This window comes from Pleurodeles waltl, chromosome 5, assembly GCF_031143425.1.
Source record: "Pleurodeles waltl isolate 20211129_DDA chromosome 5, aPleWal1.hap1.20221129, whole genome shotgun sequence".
Lineage (NCBI taxonomy): Eukaryota > Metazoa > Chordata > Amphibia > Caudata > Salamandridae > Pleurodeles > Pleurodeles waltl.
Window position 1 is genome coordinate 197,057,612 of NC_090444.1, and position 22,519 is coordinate 197,080,130.

Sequence of the window (22,519 nt, forward strand, 5' to 3'; positions counted from 1 at the left end):
TGATGCTGACTTAACTGAGAGTGTCCTGGGATCCCAATAACCAGGTCCCAACACCAGTGTTCTTTCCTTACACATGTACCACTGTGTCTACAATTGGCACACAGATAAGTCCCTTGTAAAAGGTACCAGTGGTACAAAGGGCCCTGTGGCCAGGGAGGGTCCCTAAGGGCTGCAGCATGTGTTGTACCACCCTAAGGGATGCCTCACCTAACACATGCACACTGCCATTGCAGATTGTGTGTGTTGGTGGGGAGAAAAAGGCAAATTCGACATGGCATCCCCCTCAGGGTGCCATGCCCACAAAACGCTGCCTGTGGCAAAGGAAAGCCACCCCTCTTGCAGGTCTTCCATCCCTAAGGCAGGTGAACTATACCACAGGTGAGGGCATAGCTGCAGGGGCAATATGCCCCTACAATGTCTAAGTGCATTCTTAGACATTATAAGTGCAGTGTGGCCATATTAAGTATATGGTCTGGGAGTTTGTCATTATGAACTCCACAGTTCCATAATGGCTTCACTGAATACTGGGAAGTTTGGTATCAAACTTCTCAGCACAATAAAACCACACTGATGCCAGTGTTGGATGTATTCTAAAAAGCACACAGGGGGCATCTTAGAGATGCCCCCAGTATTTTATCCAATCCTCTAGTGTAAGACGGACTGGTCTGTGCCAGTCTGCCACTAGCAGACAGGTTTCTGACCCCATGGGGTGAGGACCTTTGTGCTCTCTGAGGCCAGAAACAAAGCCTACTCTGGGTTGAGGTGCTTCACACCGTTTCCCTGTGACCCCTTCCCTGTAGAATCCTCCATCTTGGTTTGGAGAACGGGGACCAATAGGGATAGGAATGTACCCCCCCCCAAAGGGAGTGCACACAGGGAGGGTGTAGCCACCCTCTGGGACAGTAGCCATTGGCTACTGCCCTCTGACCCCTGTAACACCCCTAATTCTTGTATTTAAGGGCCTCCCTGAACCCAGCTCACCAGATTCCTGCTGACCTGACAAGAAGAAGAAGAAGAAGAAGGACTGCATAGCTCAAAACCGCCAACAGAGAAGAAGGAAGATGACAACTTATGTGGCCCCAGCACTACCGGCCTGTCTCCTGCTTCAAAGAATCTGCACAAGAGCAGCGATGCATCCTGCGGGACCAGTGACCTCTGACAAGCGTCAGAGGACTGCCTTGTACCCAAAAGGACCAAGATCTCCCCTGTACAGCGGCCCTGTCCAATTAGAAACCAACAACTAAGGACTCCAACTTCAATCTAAATGCGTGAGTCCTAACCACTCTGCACCCGACACCCACGGCCCATGTCCAGGTGGCCCAACCAGCTAAAGAGGATCCTCAGGTGATTCCAAGCAAATGCCCACCCTGGGTTGACCTCTCCATCCCTCCACGACGACCCCTGCAGAGGAAATACAGAGGAGCCCCCGACTGCAAAAGCTCCGGACGAAGATATCCGACGCCTAAAGACCCACTGCACCTGCAGCCCCCAGGCCTTGGAGAAACTGACATCTGGTGCAGCAACATTCAGCAGGCGGCCCTCCTCCCTGTCCAGCCTGTGGTCTGCTCAAGACAACCTCCTGGACCTTGCCTGCAGCCTCTGAGTGACCCCCAGGGTCCCCTCATAGAGAATCATTGAAGACCCAACATCTTGTTTGCACCCTGCACCCAGCCGCCCTAGTGCTGCTGAGGGTGTATGTTTGGCGCCTACTTGTGGACCCCCAGTGTTCCTCTAAACCCCCCAGGTCTCCCCTCCGAAGTAGCAGGTACTTACCTGCCTGCAGATCTGAAACCGAGTGCCTCCAGTCTCAATAGGAGCCCATGTTAATTTTGCCTACACTTTGACATCTGCACCCGGCCGGCCTCAAGTTGCTGGTGGTGGGTGTTTGGGGTTAACTTGAACCCCAACCTGTGGACTTCCTAATCTCCGATGACTGGAACTGTTGTACTTTCCTGTAAAACTATCTAACTTTTCTTCTCCCCAGGAACTGCTTTTGAAAATTGCAGTGTCCATTTTTAAAACAGATTATGGCCAATATTTCAAGAACTGTATAACTTATTGATTTCAAACAAAGTACTGTTGATACAAGTGTGAAATATAAATCCATTGAAGTACTTACCAGCAACTTGAATCTTGTGGTTCTACAAATAAATGAAGACATGATATTTTTGCTATATAAAAACCATTGGTCTGGAGTTGTCATTGAGTGTGTGCTTCTTCTATTTTCTGTGTGTACAACAAATGCTTCGTTCCTACCCTCTGCAACGCCTAACTGCTCGACCACACTACCAAAAAAGAGAGCATTAGTATTATCTACTTTAGCCTCTGTTAAGCCTCTGGGGCATGCCTGAACTCCGTGCACACTATGGCCCTCATTACAACCCTGGCGGTTGGTGATAAAGCGGCGGTAATACCGCCAACAAGCCGGCAGGAAAAGAAATGGAATTATGACCACAGCGGAAACCGCCAACACCGACCGCCACTTTAACACACCGACCGCCACGGCAGTAGCAACAAGCACAACAGGGGTACCCACCAACAGCCAGGCGGAAGACAATGTTCCGCCCACTGTATTACAAGAGGCCTAGCTGCCACCTTTTCTGAGACAGTACCAGCGACAACAAAAGCACGGCGGTAACAGATCTCAGAAGTCAAACAACTTGCCTCTGGACACTCAGGGAACAACCACGCCACCATGGAGCCCAAACTGTAGATCTTCCCCATGCTGGTCTACCTCAACGCCGGTGATGACGACCATGGTGAGTACTGCTGCCTAGCACACAGGGGAAGGTGAGAAAAAAGAGAGTGACACACACACGCAACACCCCCACCCCCAACAAAATACACACAAACAGATTCAACAACATTACACATCCACCCCATACCCCTCAGGAATAATGCAAGGACAAAAGGAAGTGATTGAAGTGAATGTAATAAGATAAAAATCCAGAAAAACATCCTCAAAATTCAAAACAGTATTTACACAAATGACGGACACTGCCCGGTTCATAATGTCCGTGGGCCACAGGGCCACATCACATAGGCCAACGTCCCATTTTACTCCTGCATCAACACGGAGAGAACACTGCTGAGGCATCAGATCAAAAATACACAGGCACCTGAGGGGGACAGGGGGCGGGGGGGCACCTCAGCCGGAAGATGGTACAACACCACTTGTCCTGGAGGGGGCAATATGCCCTGTGCGATGTCCTGGGGAGTGCAAGGCCACAGTCTCTCAAGTGCGTGGTTTGTCCACTGCTTGGTCCTGGGGAGTGCATTCTTCCAGGGGGTTATTGGGTGTAAATGTAATGTTGTTGCATGTGTTTGTGTGTATGGTGTTGTGTGGGAGGGTGAGGGTGTTGCGTGTGTGTGTCACTCTCTTTTTCCTCCCCCTCTCCCCAGTGTACTACATGCAGTACTCACTGTGGTTGTCCTCTTCGCCTTTGGTATTCCTGGTAGATGAGGAGGTAGACCAACATGGGCAGGACCTGTATCTCGGTCTCCATGGCGTCCTGATTCTTCGTTGAGTGTTGAGAGGTGAGTGGTTTCCCTTCCAAGTCCTGTTTCGCTGTGCTTTTGATGGCATGGTACAGCCCCGGAAAAGCTGGCGGACTGGTGGTTTGTGATGGGGTGGGAAGTGCATTGTCTTCCGCCTGTCTGTTGGCGGTTACCGCCACGGTGTTTGTTGCTACCGCCGTGGCGGTTGGAGTGTTACAGTGGCTGTCTGTGTTGGCGGTTTCCGCCGTGGCCGTGATCCCATTTTTCTTACTGCCGGCCTGTTGTCAGTATTACCGCTGCTTTAACACCGACCACCAGGGTTGTAATGAGGGCCATAATGCGTTAGTGTGCATCCTACCCCATAGAACCACCACAATTATTGTTTGGGTCATCACTCTGGTTCACCTGGCGCTCTGTCATCTGTGGCCATGCACTGTGCCTAATACACTGCTGTGCACAGCCTTTGGCTGTGTGCAGCTTTGGATAGTCCTTTTCATTTTGAGAACATGTGAACCAAGTCCCCAGGTCCTGTAATGGTAGCTGCAAATGTTCTGTTCATGTTGTAGCTAGCCAATCACAGTACAAACTCCCACTGGATTTACTGAAGCTTCTCGTTTCTGTGGCTGATGGTAAAAAAAGACCCTAGGTCAAACAGAGCACTTGATTATTTGAAGTTACCTGCCCATGGGACTCCTTCCTGTGAGAACCCTGCAAACCTGACTGTGTTGATATCTATACATTTTTTGCATCAATTCCTGAAAAAACTATTAGGTGGATTTACACCAAATAAGAAACAGAACACTTTGAGTAAAGATCTTGCATTCTTCCAAAGTTGGTGTAATTTCGTTCACACCTTTTTGTCTGTATTGGTGTGTAAAATTCCATATGGAAATTGCATGGGGTACTTGTGTTTTGGGATCTTCCTTTTATCACGGTCCCAGCTTGACAGGTCACCCTGAAACTTTCACAGAAGGTACTGAAGTGGATGAATATTTTTTGGGAAAAGTATGAAACGATTCCAAAGAGATTAGCAAACACAAACAAAAATCCTATGGTAATTAGGTCCCAACTATAACTGCACAGTGGCTAATGCCACTGTGTAGCATATACAATTATTTATGTAGGAAAATACCCTTTTTGTGTGGTCACAATTTTCTTTGGGGTCTGAAGTTGCTTGTTTTTGTTTTACTCTGTCTACTGGGACTTTGCTAACTAGGCCCCAGTACTTGTCCTCTGACCCCTAAAACATGTCAACATTCACAATACTCCTAATGGGCACATTTAATTTACCCCTAAGTCCCGAATATGTAGTACAAAGTATATCCAGGGCCTGCAGGTTAAATTTCACTAGTGAACAGCAGCCCATATTGTGCCACCACTAGCGTGACTGTGCAAAATCGGACTGCAAGGCCTACCACTGTAGCCTGTTCATGCAGTTTGAAACCTGCAAGTTCGACCTGTTATAACAATGCATTCTGAAAGGCCTAAATTCTCCTTTTAGATATGAACAAGTCACCTCTAATAGGCCTTAAACGCCCATAAGGCAGGATGCATGGTAATTAAACGTAGTTCCATAGGAAAGCATTGAGAGGTAATCTTGAAATTAAATAAAGTTATCTCTACTTACGATACATTTAGTAAATTAATTCTTTAGACTCTAACATATTTATTACAATCGCAATTCATTGGTAAAGTCAAATTTGTTATAAATGTTTTGCCAAGGGCACTTTATTAAAAGTCACCTTTTACCAGCTAAACCCTCTGGAAACCCATTTGCATGAGCTTCTAACTGTAACCCAGGAGCTGAATAGCACCTAGATGAGGCCTGTGCTTTCCCCCAGAGTCGAGACAAGGGCCTTGGGCATGGAGAGGTGGTATATTTCTCTGACTCTCCGTACAGTGCTCAGAAACTTAATTAACATCAAAGAGACCTACCCTGTCACTCATGCCATCTATCTATCTATCTATCTATCTATCTATCTATCTATCTATCTATCTATCTATCTATCTATCTATCTATCTATCTATCTATCTATCTATCTATCTATCTATCACCCAGTGACAGTCACCAATGGATAAATGCATAGTTAAAGTAATGTCAGCATTTGCATGTGAAATGCCTTTATTGTTTTACAATAACTTTGGGGCCGTTTGACCAACCTTCACAAAACTTTCCAAAAAGTGCAACTTTTTGATTAGTTTGTGGATGTAAAGTTTTGGGTGATTCGTCCGGCTGGAGCTGAGAAAAACGGGAGTCCTGAAACAGGAAATCCCTATGCATTTCCACAGACTTATTTAGACAGCACTATCACTAAAACTGGGGAAAAGAATAACACCGGATTTAGCAGAAAGTTAGATCTTGGTCCATAAAGAGTTCTGGTGATATAGTGTAAATCTGTTCTGTAATTCTGAAGATATTAAGCTCTAAAATATTTGTATATCTGGATGGTTAGGTTTGAGGTACTCTTGTGAGAGTCCAGCAAGCCCAATTTGAAAAAATAGAGCCTTATGATAAGCTCAGGAGACTTTTTGTCCCTTACTCCAATTTACTCCCATAGGACACACACTTCCATGGGAGCAAGCACTCTGATTGTCTGCCAGTAAAATTGAGAAAAATGTTGCTGGTAGCCATTATAGGACTCAGGCACTTAGTCCCCTGTCCTGGATTTTAATTTGAAAAAAGGGGGCAGTGTAGGCCCCATTAGCCCTTGAGATGTGGTTCCAGAGTGACCCATCCTGGGCCCAAAAAAAGAAATAAATGTGGCAGTTTTTGCCATGATGCTACTGGACTCTGGCAGGATTGTGGGGGAAAAAAGAAGAAAATGGCCACCCACCATTTTTTCCAAAATATTTCAGGCGATGTGAGTGGGGCCCCCATTTCTAAGCCCATATTGGGCCCCAGCATCCCCATCTCCAAAGGGCAACATTTGAGAAAAGGAGGGGAGATGTAGCCAACCCTCTTGGGGCTGAAAATATATGGAGAATGGAGAAGCAGGTCATGCCTTCCCTGATCCTGCAGAGGACCCAGCGAACTCATCTCCCCATGGATCGAACACTTTAAGGGGAGAGGGGCATGCAGCAACTATTCTTGAGGACAAATAGGCCCTGTTGACCCTACCCTGCCCCGAGACTTATAAGGCCCGGGGACCCCATCCCTGGGAGCCAGCTCTTTACCTGTGTCCCAGGGAGGCCACCCCAGGACACAGTGCTAGTTCTTGTCTGCAGGAGTGCTGGCAGGGAAAGGAGTGTGCCCCCACCTGGCAGGAGCTTTGAAAAAGTAGCTGCTTCTGCCTGACAGGAGCAATGCCGGCTTCTGTGTGGGGTGCCGGTTGGGGCTGCAGTGGACCTAGGGCTCTCCCTGCAGCACCTAGCATTGTATTGTGGGTGCCTCGGGTGGGCAACAGGACACCCACATGCAGTGGAAAAGGCCCCAGCCCTCTTAAGGCTTGGGGACGGGGCCAACACTCCCATATAATTAATTTATGGCACCAGGGAATGGGGTCCCTGGGACTGATTTGGGCTCAAGGAGGGGAGATGCACACCCCCCAAATACAAATGTTTTTGGCCTCAGGGATGGGATTTCTGGGGCCTCTTAAGGCTTAGGGTGGGGGGGACCCTTGCCACCCCTATAATTAATATATGGTCCAGTGGAAGGGTTCCCGGGGCCAGTTTGTGCTTGGGAGGGGATGCTACAACCTAATACAAATGATTTTTGACACATAGGATGGGTTCCCCAAGGTCTCTTAACACTTGGAGAGGGGGGTTGCATTCCCCTCCCCAATATAATTAGTCTTTGGACATGGGAAATGGAGTCCCTAGGGCCCATTTGTGCTTGGGGAGGGTCATTGTATCTTCCTCCACTAAGATAAATGTTTTTGGCCCCAGGGGGGTGAGTCCCCTGGATCTCTATAGGCTTGGGGATGGGGCACCATGCTAAAATAGAAAAGGCCCTGGACGATTGGGTTCCCAGGTCCAATAGTAGCATGGAGAGGGGGGCCGCCAGCCCCCTCCCCTTTATTAAAAATGAAAACCATGGGATATGGGGACCACTAGATGCTCAGGGAGGGGCCAGTATGCACCCTCCCACTTAATGAAATAAAATGGCCCCGGGGGATGGGATTATTGGGGTGCTAAAGGCTTGGGAGAGGGCCATATAATCTCTCCCCAATATTTTTTTTAAAAACTGACATCTCCCATCACACCTGCAGCTGACAGGCAGGTGTTGGCTGCCCTTGGAGTGTTGGAGACGGCCTGGCCACAGGCCAGGCCTTGTGGCCAACCCCACACCATACATGACCAAAGGCTGTGCGTGATGTGAGGTTGCTTGACTGTGAGGGGTTTGTGGCAGGGCATGTCTCTGTAGCCAACACCCCTCCCGCCCCGTGCACGGCCTTTGGCTTGATGTGTGGCAGTAAAATATGACTTTATGTTTAAAAAAAACTAGAAATTCACTGAGACAACTAAAGGTTAAAATTACCTTAATGTTAGATATGACATTGTGATCTGAGTTTGTATTACAAAAAAACTAAGAAATTCACTGACAAAGCCAGAGGTTAAAGGGACATTATAGTTAAGTGAAAATGTAAGTGCCTATGTAATGTTTTCAACTCATAAAACCACTAAAATTCAACAGTTTTAGTTATCTTTAGTATCTATAATTCATGCCCTAAGGTAACTATAACTACTACCATGTACAGTTTGTCAACAGTTATGTCATTTCATGTGACGTAATATGAGGGGAAATTAGCAGTGCATGGTAGTTACCTTAGAGCATGAGGAGAGGGGTGTGCTACCCATGCCCTAAGACAGCTATCGCCCATGCCCTTGCAAATCACTGCTAATCACCCCAAATATTACATCACTCATGACATCTTCCATTACATCATAGATAATATCACTGCAACATTTGCAATAAAAATATTGATGAAAAAACTGTGCAAAGTGGGGTTGCGAGTTATAGTTACCATAGGGCACAAGTTATAACTTGTTAACTTTACAGTTAACTTTAACTGATAAATCTCTATGGTTTTTAGAACCTAAGACATCACATTGCTATTGAACATTTCACCTAACTATAATGTTACCTTAACCTTTGTTTTTTCTGTCAAAACATATATATATATATATATATATACATATATATATATATATATATATATATCTGTATATATATATATATATATCTGTATATATATATATATAACTTAGTAGCAGTCGCTACTAGCTAGTTATAGTTAGGACCTAGTTTCCATAGGAAGAGCATTTTTTGTAATGCCTATATCTTTGGCGCCGCTTGATGAATCTCCACAAACATTTTGAAACTTAAACTTTGCTAAGTTCAGCTTCTGTCTTTAAAGTTTCAGGGTGATCCGTCAAGCAGGGGCCGAGAAAAAGGGGAGTTGCAAAACTCATTTGCCCTATTCATTTTTCCATAGGAGCTTTAGACACGCCTAGAGCCCGAACCACGGAACGGAATTAGACCAAATTTGGCACAAAGTAAAATTCTGACCTGCAGGCCACGCATTTTGGGGTTTGGTGTAAATTCGTTCAGTAGTTTTGAGTAATTTAAGGCCCAAAAATATGGATATATAGGGATGCGGACCCTCCGCAGATCCAAAAATCCCTGTGCTGATATCTGATTGGCTGCCAACACTTCAACAAGGAAGTGTTGGCAGCCATCTTGGGACTTGGCTTCAAACAACTCCCAGAAAAAAAAGAAAAGAAAAAAAAGAAAAGGGGCCAGGGTAGAGTCTCCCTGACCTCTTAGTTGTGAGGGACCCCGACAGGGCTAAAAAGCATGTAAAAAAAAATCAGAAAAGTCTGTAGATGAATCAGTGGCTTTTCCAAGATTTAAAAAAAATATATGGTCTCCTGCGCTTTTTTTTTTACTTGCCCCTGGGTGGGCCAGGTCCCAGGGGCACACGAGGCCCCCTCCTTGGGCTTTAGTAAGACCCGGGGACCACCTCCCCCAGGACAAAATGCTTTTAAAGGTGGGGAAGTCCCTGTGGCCTCCGCCATGGCCCCGGGGACCACCACCTCCCCTGGTCTCCACTCACACACCCACCAGGACACAGGTTATAGTTACCTAAGGGCATGAGTTATAGTTGCTTGAAATAACTCTAACTATAACTGCTGAAGTTTTCTGGTTTTATGGGTTTAAACTGGCACCCTAACTATGACGTCCCTGTAACATTTTGTTTCAGTGAATTGCTGTGTTTTTTTTAACATAAAGTAATTTTACGTTAATCCGACCAGCGCCACACATGGCCTTTGGCCGTGTGCAGTAGGGGTTGGCTGGCCACTATAACCACCCAACCCTGTGTCATGCACGGCCTGTGACCAGGCCCTGTGGCTAACCTCCTTTAACCACCCAACACTGTGCCACAAACAGCCTTCAGCCATACACAGCAGGTGTTGATTGTGGCCAACCCCCCTATAGTCACCCAACCTTGTGCCATGCATGGTCTGTGGCAAAGCCCCTATAATAACCCAACCCAGTTCTGCACATGACCAAAGGAGCTTGGCTCTCAACAGCAGCTGAAAAGAAAGAACCCACTCATTAAAGTCACTACTTGAGATATTGTGCTAAAAAAGCAAGGATGCAAACACATCCATCAAAGTTTGCAGATAAGTTTTCAGGGTGGAAATGCAAAGAAAAAACACTTATTTTTCCTTGACCATGTGGAATAAATTAGAATGATTAGTACTTTACAGAAGTGGACCTTCAACTTGGGCACCTGCTTTGTTTATATCTGTAAGTGCTTACCTTGAGGTTTGATTTCTGTCAAATGAGCATCATGCCAGAGTGAATCCTGCCCTGCGTATTTATCCAACATGCCACTGTATTGTGCAGAATGCCTACCCAACTGGAGTACTTTCTACTGCATAATTAATAAGTGCTATCTCCGTGGGTATATGTATAGTGCATCTCCTGCACTGCAGCTGCTTAAAGGATGCCCTGGTAATGTCTCTAGTGACCTTGTGTTTCTGTAACTTTGCCAATGTTCTTACTCCTCAAGCGTCTCCATCAGATAACTTTTCAAGGTGGAACTGTAGATCTGAAGTTCTACCTTGAAAGTTGATATATATTTTTTTATTTCATTTGGAAGACCGTGGGGGGCCTCAAGGTCCACGCGGTTATAGCCAACTCCCGTCCTGCATGTTAGCATGCAGGGAAAAAGATGCAAACTCCGCTTTCAGCAGGAGTTATGTTTGCTTTTGCTAAGTGGGAGCTGTCAGCAAATCAAAAGCAAACAGCTGCCTCCCGAGGGTGGGCACCTCGGGATGTAGCAGGAGCCAGCTCTGGCGATTGGCGTCCCAAGGCCACAGCCCCCTCCATGATTTTAATTTTGTTCCGGGAAAGTGATGGTCCACCTCACACCCCCACCTAATTCATTCTAAAGCCCTGGGAAGGTGGTGGTCCTTGGGACATGAGGGGGTCCCAAAGAACCGCCTATTATCATAAAGGTACTATGCCCTGGGGAGGTTGTGGTCCTTTGGGCGTGGAGGGCTGTGTGCCCCTGTATAATATCAAAAGTTAGTCCTGGGGAGTTGGCAGTCCCCAAGGCACAGGGAAGTCCACAGGAGTCCCTTCCTCCATTATTATAAAAGCATTTTGCCCTGGGGAGGTGGTGGTCCATGGGGCCTGGGGAGGCCCGGAGACCACCATCCCCAAGGGCTACATGTATAAAAATGATGGAGGGATCCTGTGGATCCCCTGTGACCTCAGGGCCGCCACCTCACTGGGGCTATGTTTACAATGTATGCGGGGGTTCTGCACCCCCCCCATGCCTTGGGGACCACCACCTCCCCAGGGTTACGAAATACAATGAATGGGTTTGCCCAGTGGACCACCCCAGGGATCAGTACCTCCCTGCGGCTAGTAGTAATTAATGCAGGGTGCTGTGTGAAACTCCGGGGACCACCACCTTCATGGGGCTACAGTATTAAAATAACGTGGGGGGTCAAATAGAAAATAAGAAGGAGGGGGGCCGCAAGCTCCCCCTCCTGTAGCTAAACATGTCTTTTGGAAACACCAACCACCCCTGCCACCCCCCCACCCCCCAGGCCAGCTCCTGCGATCTCCTGAGATGCCCACCTCAGGGCATAGCTGTTTGCTTTTTCTGGGCAGGAGTTGTGACACCTCCCGCCAAGCAAAACAAACATTCTGCTTTCAGCAAGCAGGAGCTTTAAAAATGCTCCCGCTTTCTGAAAGCAGAGTTTTTATGGAAACATCACCCCCGTATGACATGTAGGGAGCTGCCATGTGCACCTGCTCCCTGTGTGCAAGATCAGTGCTGGCTCCCACAGGAGATCTAAGCCAGCTGGGACTGCGGGGGCCTTGAGGCTCCCCCCACGGTCTCCATAAGTTTTAATGGGGGTCCTGGGACCCAGGAACATGTGGCCAGGCCTTGGGGGATGAGCCTTCCTCCCTTTAAAAAAAGAAAAATGTATTTGGCCCCATGGAGGACCTGGTCCCTGGGGCCCAGGGGGTCCTTGTGTCCCACTATAAATATTTTTTAAATAGTCCGGGGAGGTGGTCATCCCCAGGGCCTCGGGAGGGGTTTGTGCAGCCCCTGCATGGTTTTCAAAATGTAACCCCGGGGAGGTGTTGGAGCCCCCCCCATACATTTTTTTATGTTGTCCTTGGGAGGTGGTGGTCTCCAGGGCCCAGGGGTGTCTGTGTGCCCCCCCCAAATGCTTTTATTAGGAAGGCCGGGGGAGGTGGTGGTCCCTGGGACACAGGTGAGGTCATTCTGGCCCCCCCATATACTTTTTTTATTGCTGTCTCGGGCCTGAGAGGGATTTCTAAGGCTCCCCAAATTTTTTTATTAGGTAGCCCTGGTGAGGTGGTTGTCCCTGGGGCCCAAGGGGGCTAGTGCGGCCTCCCTAAATATAAAAATGGAATGTTTCCCCGTTGAAGCTCTAAACCCCTTTGGCTGTATGTGGCGTGGGGTTTTGAGCTTAAATGGGGTTGACTACAGGCCCCGAGCACGGTCAATGTCATGCGTGGCACAGGTTGGTGTGGTTTTAGGGTATTGGCCACCGGATTAGAATTACTTATAGTAAGTAAAATTACTTTACATTAAAAAAACATAGAAATTCAGTGAAAAAAACAAAGGTTACAGGGATGTTATAGTTAGGTTCTGAATTTAATCACACAGAACCATAGAAATCCAGCAGTTAGAGTTATTTCAAGTTACTATAACTTGTGCCCTAAGGTAACTATGACTCGCGCCCCACCATGCACAGTTTTTTCTTTGATAATTTGACTGCTAATGTTTCATTGAGCATAAGTTATAGTTACCTTAGGGCGCAAGTTATAATAACTTACCAAAGGCTGTGCGCAGTGGGGATTGGCTATAGAGCCTTGCCTGTAGCCAGATGTTGTGTCCAACCACCCTAACCACCCAACCTCATTCTGCCCAGTGACTTTGGCTGGGTGTAGCAGGAGTTGGCTGCAGCCTGTCTCTCTGGGTGTACAATAGGTGTGACAGGGTGCATCTAGGTGTGAGAGTGGCTGTGAGAGTGGCTGTCTCAGTGTGAGGGCGGGTGCTTCAATGTCTTAGTGGTCTGTGAGTGTGTGTCAGTGTCTGTGAGAGTCTGAGATGGTCTGTGAGTGGGTGAGCGAGAGTCTGAGAGGGTCTGTGAGTGGATGCATGTGGGTCTGAGTAGGTCTGTGAGTGGCTGCATGAGTGTCTGAGTGGGTCTGTGAGTAGGCGTGTAAGGATCTGAGTGGCTGTATGAGTGGGAGAAAGAGATTGGAAAAGAGAGAGAGAAAGAGTGACAGACAGAGAGAGATTTTTTAGACTTTGATGATTGATATACTTTGAATGAGATATTTCTAGACAAACTGAAAAGAAAAATGTATTTGTCAATTAAAAAGAGTGAGATCACCTTTCAGTATGAACCTTCAACTTTTGAAATTTTAAAGAAGGAAAATGACCACGGGCATACCTGGAGTAGAACACTCAACTTTCAGTGTGAGCGTCTGTGACGTTAACCTTTAGGCCATAGGTGAATCCTTAGTGTGATGCTTTCCGACATAAGCATGACTGTCAACCCACGCATGTGATTGGAAAGAAACATGAATGTTCTATCACTGCGAAGGTTTAACAATCAAAACACCAGTAAATAAACATCCACACTTCCAGGTGATACTTGGAATTGAACCTTCAGCCTTATCATTGACAGCAGAAGACCTTGACCATTAGGCCAGAGGAGACTATGTTCTGCTCTGCATCCAAATGTAACTATAAGTTATAGTTATGTTTTGATGCAGAGCAGAACATTCATACCAAACATTTTGCTGAAGTCACTGCATGGAGAGACCATTACAATCATAATCTCTCTTTCTTCCATCCCATTATGGGATGGAAAAAAGAGAGAGAGTGTGACAGGACGGCGGGGGGGCCTTGAGGCCTTGAAGACCTAGCCGTCTCCCTAGTCCTGTGGGAGCCGGCATTGGTCCCCAAAACAGGGACCTGCTTCAAATAGTAGCTCCCTGCTTGTGGGAGCAATGTTTTCATCTGTCTTTCCCACATGCATATTTGTGTGCACGGGAGAAAGATGAAAACTCTCCTTTCTGCAAGTGAGGGCTGTTTAACAGCTCTCACTTGCAGAAAGAGGACTTTGTTTGCTTTTGCAAAGCAAACAAATATTTCCCAGAGGTGGTCCCCCTGGGACATAGTAGGCGCTGTCCTGGGGGGTTGCGGTGCCCAGGGCCATTATTGGCTCTGCAAAGGGGGGGCGCAACCCTCCAACGTAATGTAGCCCCAGGAAGGTGGTGGTCCCAAGGCTCAGGGGTTAGCAATGGACCCCCTTCACTCTTTTATTCTAGCCTTGGGGTGGTGGCAGTCCCTGGGGCTATGATAAAAGCTGCCCTGGGTGAGGGCTGCCGGGGCGGGGGTGTGTGTGCACAGATTTAAAGTTAAGCTCCAGGGAGGTGGTGGTCCCCGGGGCTCTGTAGGGGGCTGCATGGCACCTCCACACTCATCAGGTTTGAAGCCATAGGGAGACAGCGGTTCCCAGGGCTCCCTTCACACTCAGTGTGTTAAGAGCCCCAGGAAGTCGCAGTGCCCAGGGCTGTAGGGGAGCCACGCTACCCCCCTGCACTCATTAAGTTTAAAGCCTGAGAGAGGTGCTGGTCCCCAGGGCTGCAGAGGGGCCAGGTGGTCCCCTTGCATTAAATTAGCAATCCCCATCTGGGAGTTAAGAATGAAGAAGTTTGGGAGCCCACACTTTTTAAACAATTTTCCCTGGATCAACAGATCCGCCGTGAATCGTGGCGAAATGTTTAAAAAAATGCCTATTAGCTTGGGGTGGAGTCCCTCTAGGACCCCAGTGCCAGAGCTAAGGGGTCAGAGTGTCCCTACAGTGGCCCCTTTTGTTTTTTGTTTATGTTTTTTTTCTGGGACTCAGCTGAAGCCCAGTACCAAGATGGCTGCCAACACTTCCTGGATAAAGTGCTGACAGCCAATCAAAGCTGTGTTTCCCTGCATGAGCGTCATTATTTGTAAAGTCATCAGGGAGGATCTGCATCTCTAGATAGGCAAATGTATTTTCCCTTTAATATCTCAAAAACTACTGAATGGATTAACAGCAAATAAGCCAAAGCACAATCTGTGTACAGAAAGCTAGCTTTCTGGCAAATTTGGTGGAATTCTGTCCAGTGGATCAGGCTGCAGTCGTGTTCCAAGGTTCTATGGAAATTAACATGGGAAACATAACTTTTTTGATCCCCCTTTTTCTCTGCCCCTCTTGAAGGATCACCCTGAAACTTACAGTGCACAACAAGAATCATCAGCGCACTTTTTTTGGAAAATTTCATGAAGGTTCGTGAAACGGTGAAAAGATATAGGCAAGTCAAAAAACTATTTTTCTATGGAAACATGGTCTTAACTATAACTACCTAGTGTGGACCACCACTGGGTAATTAGTATATATATAAATATATATATATGTATATATATATATTTATATATATATATAGTTATGGTTAGGATCATGTTTCCATACGAAAAGCGTTTCCTAGGTTTGCTTATGACTTTGCCACTTCACAAAACTTTCCCCCCAAAAATGACTCATCTACCTCAGTTCCTTCCTGGAGAGTTTCACAGTGAACTGTCAAGCAGCAGCAGAGGAAAAGGGGAGGGGGCCCACACACGTATTCCCCTTTAAATTTTTCCATAGTAAATGTAGACACAGCTATAGCCCAAAATGGTTGAACTGATTTACACCAAATTTGGCTGAAATCTAGATCTCGGTCGAGAATGTGTGGATCTTGTTATTTAGTGTAAATTTGTTCATTCGTTTTTGAGAAATTATGTCTCACATTTTAGAGCTATTTCATGCTATGGACGATCTGCAGGGCCACCAGATCTTGAGACAAGATCTGATCAGCTTCCACAAGATCAACAACAATGTTGTAGCAGCCATCTTGGACTCAGGACTCAGCCCCTTGTCCGGTAAAAAAAATGTTAAAGAAAACATTAGGGGGCGAGATCGGGTGGGGGGGAAATGACAAAAATTATATTTATTTTGTTTACATTTATACAGCGAATTTGCAGTAAATCTAAAAAACAGAAAAAAACACGGGCTCCCACGCTCTTAATAAACAGCCCCGCCAGGGCCCAGGGTTTAGCACATATTAATAAATAAGGAGGATCATGTGTCAAAGAAAATATTATTAACTTCTGGGTTATGCTTTTCACAATTGCGCTTAATTAAGAGTAATTTTGTGGCAATTACAAGTAATTATGGTAGCGACAATTATGCCAGTTATGGCCACCCCTAGTTCTGATGCCAGATTACTTCCAGCGGGTAGACTGGTAACACACAAAATCTGCCTGGGAATGGAACAGCTTCAAAGATTCTGTGACACAAAAACACTGTTTAGTATACACTTGCCACTCTGGAAGATTCCTCCTTTTATTAGAGCCATCTCATGATTCTGTCCTCTCAAATTCCACCAATCCCCGAAAAGAAGCAAGTAAACACCATCCGCAGTTCCTAGTTAGCACGTGCCTGTAGGAGGCTGGACTGGCTGGACTGGCTTGTAGTGAGTACCAAGGGGTACTTGCACCTTGCACCAGGCCCAGTTATCCCTTATTAGTGTATAGGGTGTCTAGCAGCTTAGGCTGATAGATAATGGTAGCTTAGCAGAGCAGCTTAGGCTGAACTAGGAGACGTGTGAAGCTACTACAGTACCACTTAGTGTCATATGCACAATAAGAAAACACAATACACAGTTATACTAAAAATAAAGGTACTTTATTTTTATGACAATATGCCAAAGTATCTTAGAGTGTACCCTCAGTGAGAGGATAGGAAATATACACAAGATATATATACACAATAGCAAAAATATGCAGTATAGTCTTAGAGAACAGTGCAAACAATGTATAGTTACAATAGGATGCAATGGGGAAACATAGGGATAGGGGCAACACAAACCATATACTCCAAAAGTGGAATGCGAACCACGAATGGACCCCAAACCTATGTGACCTTGTAGAGGGTCGCTGGGACTATTAGAAAATAGTGAGAGTTAGAAAAATAACCCTCCCCAAGACCCTGAAAAGTGAGTGCAAAGTGCACTAAAGTTCCCCTAAGGACAAAGAAGTCGTGTTAGAGGAATAATGCAGGAAAGACACAAACCAACAATGCAACAACAATGGATTTCCAATCTAGGGTACCTGTGGAACAAGGGGACCAAGTCCAAAAGTCACAAACAAGTCGGAGATGGGCATATGCCCAGGAAATGCCAGCTGCGGGTGCAAAGAAGCTTCTACTGGACAGAAGAAGCTGCGGTTTCTGCAGGAACGCAAAGGGCAAGAGACTTCCCCTTTGGAGAACGGATCCCTCCCGCCTTGTAGAGTCGTGCAGAAGTGTTTTCCCGCCGAAAGAACACCAACAAGCCTTGCTAGCTGCAAATCATGCGGTTAGCATTTTTGGATGCTGCTGTGGCCCAGGAGGGACCAGGAGGTCGCAAATTGGACCAGGAGGTAGAGGGGACATCGAGCAAGACATGGAGTCCTCTTAGCAGCAGGTAGCACCCGGAGAAGTGCCAGAAACAGGCACTAAGAGGATGTGTGAAACGGTGCTCACCCGAAGTCGCACAAAGAAGTCCCACGTCGCCGGAGAACAACTTAGGAGGTCGTGCAATGCAGGTTAGAGTGCCGTGGACCCAGGCTGGACTGTGCACAAAGGATTTCCGCCGGAAGTGCACGGAGGCCGGAGTAGCTGCAAAAGTCGCGGTTCCCAGCAATGCAGTCTAGCGAGGTGAGGCAAGGACTTACCTCCACCAAACTTGGACTGAAGAGTCACTGGACTGTGTGGGCCACTTGGACAGAGTTGCTGGATTCGAGGGACCTCGCTCGTCGTGCTGAGAGGAGACCCAAGAGACCGGTAATGCAGCTTTTTGGTGCCTGCGGTTGCAGGGGGAAGATTCCGTCGACCCACGGGAGATTTCTTCGGAGCTTCTAGTGCAGAGAGGAGGCGGACTACCCCCACAGCATGCACCACCAGGAAAACAGTCGAGAAGGCGGCAGGATCAGTGTTACAGAGTTGCAGTAGTCGTCTTTGCTACTATGTTGCAGTTTTGCAGGCTTCCAGCGCGGTCAGCAGTCGATTCCTTGGCAGAAGGTGAAGAGAGAGATGCAGAGGAACTCGGATGAGCTCTTGCATTCGTTATCTAAAGTTTCCCCAGAGACAGAGACCCTAAATAGCCAGAAAAGAGGGTTTGGCTACCTAGGAGAGAGGATAGGCTAGCAACACCTGAAGGAGCCTATCACAAGGAGTCTCTGACGTCACCTGGTGGCACTGGCCACTCAGAGCAGTCCAGTGTGCCAGCAGCACCTCTGTTTCCAAGATGGCAGAGGTCTGGAGCACACTGGAAGAGCTCTGGACGCCTTCCAGGGGAGGTGCAGGTCAGGGGAGTGGTCACTCCCCTTTCCTTTGTCCAGTTTCACGCCAGAGCAGGCTAAGGGGTCCCCTGAACCGGTGTAGACTGGCTTATGCAGAATTGGGCACATCTGTGCCCAAGAAAGCATTTCCAGAGGCTGGGGGAGGCTACTCCTCCCCTGCCTTCACACCATTTTCCAAAGGGAGAGGGTGTCACACCCTCTCTCAGAGGAAGTTCTTTGTTCTGCCATCCTGGGCCAGGCCTGGCTGGACCCCAGGAGGGCAGATGCGTGTCTGAGGGGTTGGCAGCAGCAGCAGCTGCAGTGAAACCCCAGGAAGGGCAGTTTGGCAGTACCAGGGTCTGTGCTACAGACCACTGGGATCATGGGATTGTGCCAACTATGCCAGGATGGCATAGAGGGGGCAATTCCATGATCATAGACATGTTACATGGCCATATTCGGAGTTACCATTGTGAAGCTACATATAGGTAGTGACCTATATGTAGTGCACGCGTGTAATGGTGTCCCCGCACTCACAAAGTCAGGGAAATTGGCCCTGAACAATGTGGGGGCACCTTGGCTAGTGCCAGGGTGCCCTCACACTAAGTAACTTTGCACCTAACCTTTACCAGGTAAAGGTTAGACATATAGGTGACTTATAAGTTACTTAAGTGCAGTGTAAAATGGCTGTGAAATAACGTGGACGTTATTTCACTCAGGCTGCAGTGGCAGGTCTGTGTAAGAATTGTCAGAGCTCCCTATGGGTGGCAAAAGAAATGCTGCAGCCCATAGGGATCTCCTGGAACCCCAATACCCTGGGTACCTCAGTACCATATACTAGGGAATTATAAGGCTGTTCCAGTAAGCCAATGTAAATTGGTAAAATTGGTCACTAGCCTGTTAGTGACAATTTGAAAGAAATGAGAGAGCATAACCACTGAGGTTCTGGTTAGCAGAGCCTCAGTGAGACAGTTAGGCACTACACAGGGAACACATACATATAGGCCACAAACTTATGAGCACTGGGGTCCTGACCAGCAGGGTCCCAGTGACATATAACAAACATACTGAAAACATAGGGTTTTCACTATGAGCACTGGGCCCTGGCTAGCAGGATCCCAGTGAGACAGTGAAACCACCCTGACATACACTCACAAACAGGCCAAAAGTGGGGGTAACAAGGCTAGAAAGAGGCTACTTTCTCACACAACCCCCCCCCCCAAACGAAGGACAATAAGGCTAACCTTGGCCAGTTGAGACTTTATTGTCTAAGTGGTGATAAGTAGAGAGTAGCTCTGCAATAGACTGGTAACTCCCTTTATCATCCACTATATGGTTACTTCCCTGTGGGGATGTAAACCACCCTGTTTGAAGTTTTTTAGCTAAGCAACAATGTGAAGATGTATTTTCAGAGTTTCTATCAGTAAGTTTTAGTTTAGAGCAGTGGGAATTGTCCACTGAACCTATTTGTAGTGATGGAAATGCCAGACAGGGATGCTGTCTCAGAAAAGCCATAGCTGGGCAAAAACTTTGTCCATATGGCTGGAAGAGAGAACAGGGATGCTGTTTCTCTTGAGTTGGAGCAGGGCAGGGATGCTGTCCTATGAGCTCCACACTAGGGCAGGGATGCTGTCCTAAGTGTTGTGAGGCAGTGCAGGGTTTCTGCACTAAAGTTTCTCTGGGAGGGTTGGAGGGATGCTCCATGTTAACTAAAATGGTGCTATTTTTCTCACCAATGTTAGTTATCCCACAGAGAGGTACTTCTACCTCAGGGAGTACAGTTTTGCCAACTGATGATTCCCTTGGAACAGGTGCCACCCCAGGAGAGGTTTCTCCCACCACAGGAATGGTATCCTGAATGGTAGGGTGGTTAGGGGATACTGTGATACCCTTTTTACCTGTTGATGGAGAGGGATCCTGAGTTTTCAGGCCTTCTCTCCTTTGCTTTTTCATTTCAGTAGAAATGAGAGGGAACAATTCCTCCGGGATGCCCAGCATGGCTGCATGGGCATAAAACTCTACATCAGCCCAACCTGAGGCCTCTAGGTCATTACCTAAGAGACAGTCTACAGGTAAGCTAGGTGATACCACCACCTGCTTAGGGCCAGTAACTTCACCCCAACTAAACTGAATTATAGCTAAGGGAAGAAACTTAGTGGAGTTATGGACATCAATAATCTTATACTGTTGTCCAATGATGTGTTGATCAGGGTGCACTAGATTTTCAGTCACCAAAGTGATACTGGCACCTGTGTCCCTGTAGGCCAAGGCCTCAACACCATTTATTGAAACTGTCTGCCTGTACTTATCCATTGTAAGGGGACAAGCAGCCAGTGTGGCAAGGCCAATGCCACTAGGTGTGACAGAAACTGTCTTGGGACTGACTACCCCAGTTTCTACTATGGACCCATAAGTGAACCCAACTACACCCTTAACTTGACTGTTGCCAGCAGTCCCACCACTAGTACCACTACTGCTAGGGGCACTAGAGCTTGATGTATTAGTGGTGGTAGGCTCAGGGGGTTTACCTGGACAGGACTTATCCCCTGGCCTATGGCCTCTGTTTTTACACACAAAGCACCAAGGCTTTTTAAATTGTGTAGGTTGAGAAGAAGAGGAAGAATTTGTTTTATCCCGACCCCCTGAAGAGTGTTTAAGATTTGAAGTGGGATCTTTGGTTTTACCCTTATCCCCATGCTTATCTTGAGACTTTTCACCATCTTTCTTCTTAATGTTCTCTTTGTCACCACCTGTATGAACTTTTCTGTTCACCCTTGTTCTGACCCATTTGTCTGCCTTCTTTCCCAATTCTTGGGGAGAGGTCAGATCAGAGTCCACCAAGTATTGGTGCAACAAATCAGACACACAATTATTAAGAATATGCTCTCTCAGGATCAAGTTATACAGGCTGTCATAATCAGTAACTTTACTGCCATGTAACCACCCCTCCAAGGCCTTCACTGAATGGTCAATGAAATCAACCCAGTCTTGTGAAGACTCCTTTTTGGTCTCTCTGAACTTTATCCTGTATTGTTCAGTGGTTAAGCCATAACCATCCAGGAGTGCATTCTTAAGAACTGTAAAATTATTGGCATCACTTTCTTTCACAGTAAGGAGCCTATCCCTACCTTTTCCACTAAATGATAGCCATAGGATAGCAGCCCACTGCCTTTGAGGGACATCCTGTACAACACAGGCCCTCTCAAGTGCAGCAAACCACTTGTTAATGTCATCCCCCTCCTTATAAGGGGGAACTATCTTGTGCAGATTCCTGGAATCATGCTCTTTTGCAGGATGACTATGGGGAATACTGCTGCTGCCACCATGGGTATCTAAACCCAACTTCTGTCTTTCCCTCTCTATTTCTAAAGACTGTCTATCCGAATCCAGCTGTTGCTTTTTAAGCTTCAGTCTGGTTTGTTCCACTCTCAACTTATTGAGTTCCCTTTCTAACAATCTGTCATCAGGGTTGGTGGGAGGGACATTTCTAGATACAGAGGTATGGTGGGAATGAACAGAAGGAGACCTGTCCCTTACAGAGGGCACCCTAACAGCTTGGCTGACAGTGTAATGTGAGAGGACATCATCTGTATGATGTGACTCCACCTCAGTACCAACTATGCTAGACTGTCTTGTAATGGGAAGGCTAAGAAGTTTCTTTCCTGAACCTTTACCTGGGGGAGTCCCTGGATCAGATTGAGAACCATTAGCTACTTTTTCAACAGATGGGGCACCTTTAGCCTTATCTTGTTCTCTAAGCATGTTAAGTAACAGTTCCAAGGAAGGATTCTTCCCTACACTCAAACCTCTCTCTATGCAGAGACTCCTTGCTCCTTTCCAGCTAAGGTGATCATATGCAATCTTAGACAGGTCAACATTTTGGCCTGTGCCAGACATTTTTAGAGAGAGTTAAAGTGATAGAAAAAGAGACAAAAGTTTGTCAGAGCTTTTAGAAAGACAGAGAAAAAAACTTTAAAAACTTTTTAGAACTTTTTAGAAAGTTAGAAGTACTTTTCAGCACTTAGAAAAGATTGAAAAGAGGAAATGCAAAACTTTTTGGCTATGTGTATATACACTGAACTTGTTTTGTATATTTTTCTCTTATGAAAAGTACA

The 22,519-nt window shown here is 46.8% G+C and overlaps 1 protein-coding gene across 1 annotated transcript in view; it reads left to right on the forward strand.

Moving 5' to 3' along the window:
• Positions 1–22,519, forward strand: part of USH2A (usherin) — a 3,586,186-nt gene that overhangs the window by 2,821,931 nt on the left and 741,736 nt on the right. The gene's annotated exons all lie outside the window — the stretch shown is intronic.